Source organism: Erithacus rubecula, assembly GCF_903797595.1.
Source record: "Erithacus rubecula genome assembly, chromosome: 8".
Lineage (NCBI taxonomy): Eukaryota > Metazoa > Chordata > Aves > Passeriformes > Muscicapidae > Erithacus > Erithacus rubecula.
The window spans coordinates 7530944-7537277 of NC_136659.1; positions in this window are offsets into that span (position 1 = coordinate 7530944).

Genomic DNA, 6334 nt, shown 5'->3' on the forward strand with positions numbered 1-6334 from the left:
AACAAAAAACCAAACCTAAACATGGTACCAAAATTCAAGCTATTTAATTGAAATAGCATTTCTATTCTAGTGAGGATGATGTAGAATTGACCCAGTTGCTGCTGGTTCAGGCTCTGCTTCAGGTGAAGCATCCCAGTTCCTACCATAAATACTTTTTTTTGCACACTATGTGACCTACTTTTGGTATTGACCACCACAAAAATATGCATGTTTATAGAACTTTAAAACGGTCTAAATATACAATAAGCTAGATATTTTTCAGGATGCTATGAAAATATTTAAGAGTTATCTGTCCTTGTGAGGTTTAAATCATGATTGTTCTTGGCTGCTAGAGCTGAGATAATCCTTTCATTGTGTAATACTGTGAAGTTCCCTCCTCTGTGTGTAAAACTGCTTTTTGTTTGGGTTGTGGGGTTTTTTGTTTGATTTTTTTGTTGTTGTTGGTTGGTTGGTTGTTTTTTTCCCCAAGTATATAGGCCATCCCAGAAATAAATGCCTGACATAACAGACCAATAACCTGTCCTTGGTGTTGCCCCTCCTGTGATCTTGTTCAAAGTATTCTTACATTAATTAGATGACTTTCTATGCATGAATCATGGATTATACTTTGCATAATGGGAACTATACCTTGGGAAAAATAATTCTGAAATAAAATTTAATATAAACATAGGAAGCCTAAAATTGCTGTTTTAATGGGATTGGTTATCCTAGGTGAGTTGTGTTTCTTCTGTGTGACAGATGCCTGCCCTGCTCCACTACAGACTATCATGTTGGACTCACATCTTTTGCAGCCTGTCCCTGGTGGCACTTGTGGCCACTGTTATGTTTGGTTACTGGATTGATGGGATCTGATCTGGTTTGCCAGGTACATAATGCATATATACATACATACATATGATAGAGCAGCAGTTCATCCAGTAACACCAAGAGCACTTACCAGCACAGTACTGCTGGTTAGACCTTTTTTCTATTACTAGAGAACGATGTGGATGAATTAGAGTTTAAATAATTATTTCTGATTGAGTGTTCACTGAATTTTATACAAATGCATTGAATTATACAGCTGAATTCATGATCTTTGCTATTTTTTTCTGCTAGCGATGAATTGGGTTTTATTTAAGCTATGACAAGAGGCAAAGAAAACACAGAAAACATCTCTTGAAGTTTGAAAAGCAATGATTGCTATATCTCTCTGGGGTTTCTCTCATGGAAGAACACGAGCTCTGTCCAGTATGACCCAGAGTGAAGCCAGTGTGTGTCTGGAATGCTGCTGTATGGGATGTCAGGGGAGGCTGTATCGTGTGCACACAGTGAGGTCGGTCTGTCCTCAGTGCTCAGTGTGTGACTGCACAGTGCAGATAAACCATGCAGTTTGTCCACTGCAGGTCAGGCATGTCCCAGCCACGCCACAGTCACTGCACACAGTGACACAGGGGACTTGCTGCCAGCAAGTACCAAACAGAATTTCTTAAATCCAAAGGTATATATGTTATATCCTTTGCTAAAAACTTCCCTGATGAATGTCCAGAGACTGTAGACATATAGCTAAAAGACCATAGCTGATTTGTGAGGCATTTCCAAAAGCAGGGGAATTGCTTTAAATTGAAATAAATTCATACTTATTTCTTCTAAATTTGCCACCACTTTGCTAATGATCTTCCCAATATGCTTATTAAAGTAAGTCTGTGCTCAGGTTTTTTTCCCTCACAATACTGATGTCCAATGTAATACAGTATCTTAAGCACTTTGATTTTTACATCTAAGATGCTGTTAAAAAAAGTCTCAAATATTTTTATTAATACTCCACTAAATACAAATTTTATTAGATTGCTTTGTGAAGCCCTTGTAAATATGTTTTTAAAGATGCAGATCTTTTTTCAAGCTGACTGGCTCACCAGAGCCTTTTCACAACATTTATATATTTCTGATGCATTTAGGGAGGTGTTTAATAGCTGAAAGTTGTACGAGAGGAGTTACCAGTTTTACTTGGTACACCCTTGACTCAGAAGTCTTGCAGCAACAATTTCCACAATGGCACAAGACACCAGCCATGGATTTGAGACCAGGCCTGACTAATGGTCACTGGCAGAATGAATGTGGAGATAAAAAAGTGAGATTTGAATTAACAAGATATATATTTATGTTATAGTCTTCCTAGCTAAAGTTTTTTTCACTGGATAAATTCCATATGCTTTCTTAAAAATATATTACTAATATAATTTCTCTAGTTATTATTTGAATGAAGAAATAGAAATACTAAATTAGTTTTTACATTTTTAAAGTTTCTGATTAAAATATAAAAGTTATTTCATTCAAAAAGCATTCTTCAAAGTATTTCTAAAAAGACTTATATTTGCTTTTTCTGGCAACAAGGGCAACAATTAAACTATAAGATGTAAACAACTCAAAATATTTTCATTATTGGTAAGTGCATAACTATGATGTCAGTAATAGTCAAAGATACACTTCCAGGAAAGACACAGCTTTAAAAATGAGAGAGGATATATTTTGGCTTTAAACAACTGCCCACATCAGTGGCAGCTTTTTTAAGCACCATGTTTGTAATAGAGCTGCTGAACCTAGAACAATAGCAATTTTACCAAATAATACTCGCAATTGTCGTCATGGTTTAACTAAAGAGGCATGAATCATAGTGAGACCTCATGCACACTTGGATCTTTCACTCAGCTGAGAGGTTTCATGAAGTTTAATTATCATGCTATTGCCATTCTTCATTAAGACACACCTCTTGGTGGGCAAAGTGGGTTTTTATTCATTTAGCTCACACAAGGCCTAGCAAAATTGTAAAGAATATATATAATCTGTGTCTTTTGAAGGGTGACACTCAGAAGCCTTTACTGCACTGCCCCCTGCTATGACTTAGGCATGGGAAGCTGTGGCTCTGCTGGTCATAACCCCACACATTCAACTCTCAGAACTGCCATCTCTGCATCAGCTGACACTCCAAGTCTGCAATGCTCTTGCACAGGGAAACAGGCAGAGGTGGGGTAGAAAATCTCTCAGCTTTTACTCCAGACCTGTCCATGTCACTTACATGTTAGCAGTCTGAACATCTATATCTAATGGTCATTAACTAAACATCTGTTCCCTCCCACTTTGTCTAAGATCCACAGTGGGATGAACTCAGGCATTTTTTTCATTCAGACACCTCCTGTCTCTCAGGGCTAAGTGACAGATCAGTCATTTTAACCTGAAACAATCATTATTTTCAGGACCAGAGCTAGGCTTGACAAACTCTTGTGAGAAAATCATCCAGAACCTCCAGCAAATTCAGAACTGAGAGATTTTTTTTTAGAAGCTAGAATAATCTATCTCATCCACAACTCCAGCTTAAGAAGCTGAACCAGCTCTGTGTTTACATAAGCAAGCTAAACGTTTGTAACTGATAAGTGATAGCCTGACTAGTGACCAAAACAACTTAAAATCATATGTTACATGTTAGGCCATATGTTATATGACAACTGGTTTCAAGAAGAGACTCCTTTTGTCCAGTCTTTCTCAGTCATAAGAAAACACTCTAAACTCAAATAAAGAAAACATCTTGTGCCAAATGAGAAAAAAAGTAATGAAAGAAGACACCACATCTACTTAGGGACAAGTGAATGTTTTGCACCCAAATATCAAGAGTAACATTTCTGCAAACTGCCTATACCATACTGCACATTCATTCTCAAGAGAGGAAATTGTTTACTTGAACTGGAACACTGTGTTGAGGAAGAGGCTGAAATGAGTCTGAAGGGTAAGATAACAACTTATCTGCAATTTAAGCTCATTTGGTTTGTTTTCTTCATTAGAACTTACTGCAGTTTGTCTCCTATTGGGTGTCATTGTTCTGTTACTAAACAATGCAAGAATGCTTAATAAACAGTATTTTGTTTCCTGTGTGTATTTTAGTATACAATATGAAAAAACTGGGATTTGTTATTTTTTTCCACAGCCTTCTATTACGTATAAATTTTTCCTTTGTTCCTTAATTCATTGTTAAGGAATTTTGATACATACAATAAAATCAAATATGAAAGCAAGTCAGGCAGGATTTGTATCTCTTAAAAAAGCAGCTATTAAAAGTAAAAGGTATCCTTCTCTTAAATAACTCCTGTTGGAGGTTATGGTTGACTTCTTTAAGACAGTCAGATTTTGATATCTCTGTTCATCTTCCTGTAATGTTTTATTCTGATTCTATGCCAAGAAAATACTTAAAAACACCTTTTTACCTTCAGCTACATGTTTAGTTTCCATTGATTTAAATTAAATAAAGAACAAATAAAAATTTAAGACAAATAAAGATTTAAGACAAGGTTGAAAAACTTCTTGGAATAGAAGTAAATCAGGGAATACAAGTTTCTTTTGACCTGCCACTAGCTTGAACTGAACAACCTGTAGTATCAGTGATCCCACAGCAGGAAAATGGAAGAGCTTCAGTTGCACTATCAATTTTTGTTTCTGGGTGTCTCCAGAACAGTCTTTATAAAAACATGTTTGTCTTTGGAGACCAAGATACAGTTATGTTCAAACCAGCCACAACTTGAAAGCAAAATTTTTGGAAGGCAAAGCCTAAAGTACAAGATGTACTTAGAATCACGTGATGAAGTAAGCATATGCCAGCAAATAAAATCATTGATTTGAACTGTTCTGTGGTTATACAAATAACATGCACCTCAACAGCCCTCAGTTGTGTAGCCATTCATCTTGCAGGTAGAGCCCTTCACCCTGTGTGAACAGGACTCTGCATGCTGAGCCAAATAGATCTTTAGCAAAACCTGCAGAAATGAGTTTGACACACAGTTCTGAGTAGAAGAAAAACCTCATACTACCACGTGCCAGCATTTGATGTTAGGCAGTGATTAACTAAGTTCCAAATCTTATTAAGAATAATAAGTCAGTCCTTTTCCCTTTGCAATGTCATTACCATTTGTTGTTAGTGTTATATTGATTATTTACAATAATAATAACAACATAATAATCTAGTAATTAGTAATAATTGTACAATTACTTAGACTTCAGTTCTTAAAAATCCTAACCTTAGCTTTCAGAGAACAGTTTACCCATCAGACTCAATCAGATACCTTCCTGTCACTGATGCCTTCACTGACACAGCAAACTCCAACTAACTCTTGTTTCAGCCAGGGAAAGTTGCTCCCATAGAACGCTTTGTCCATCTTCAGGCTATTTTCTTTAAGGGTGACAAGCATAACAGCCAATTTAAAAATTAAAAAAAACAAACCAAAACAAACAAAAAAAAAAAAACCCTGAAAATTTGTTTTGAAATTTCTTTTATAAGAGCTCCAATAGGATCATTCATATTAATATTGTTTTGTTGATTTTCTTACTAATCTGAAGTGAAAGTTAAGATAATACCACAGAAAGCATTCTCTTTGTTTCATTAATGACACCCAGGGCCTGAATCATATTCCAGAGATACTGCCAGGGAGACCCTGCAATGTCCAATATGGAATGTGGAATCTGATGGAAGCAGTATATTTAGGTAGTGTGCTCAGGGACAGGACACAAACTCCTCTCCCTTGAAAAGTTTTTCAAAGCCTTTGGCCCTAGAGGTGGTCTTAGCCCTCAGTTTCAGTTCTGTGCAAACACTGTTCTATCAGAGCTGGAAACGTGCCTTTACCTGTTTCTGCAGAGCTCTTATTTTTTTAAAATATCTTAAGCACAAATCTACTCAGTACCTTTAATCAGCTAACAAGAAAACACAAATATGACTGATAGCTTGCTGTTATCTAATACTTCTCCACCCTATTATTATGGCTAGCACTCCCAAATGGATGAAATGATCATTAATAAATTAAGGGAACTGATATGGAAAGGTAGCAACATCATGGGGTTCTGGTCATATGAAACCTGGCACGTGAGTCTTGAGGTAACAAGAATCCTTTCCTGACATAATGTCAGGAAAAGGGAAAATATTTTCAAACAACTTAAAAGAACTATGAGAAGGAAAAAAATCTGAAGAAGTCAGATTATATATATTACTGGTACTGCAAAGAACACATGTATAATAACTAAATTCTTAAAATACACCACATGGATTCACACAGAGAAAATGTAAGACAATGGCAAGATCAAAGAATTTCAAATTGTCTCAATACAATATTTATTGGGTTTTTTTCTGACCTCAGCTGGGACTGAGAGATGCCCCTTGCTTCCCTGCAGAAGAGGTTGACTTAAGTTGCTTTTCAAGGTAAATTTCAAGTAGTCTTTTAATTCTATGGGCTGCTCACTAATTATGCCTTCAGTCCTTTAAAACACATAACTGCCCATTACTGTATTCAGTAGAAATACTCAAACATTAATTATGCAC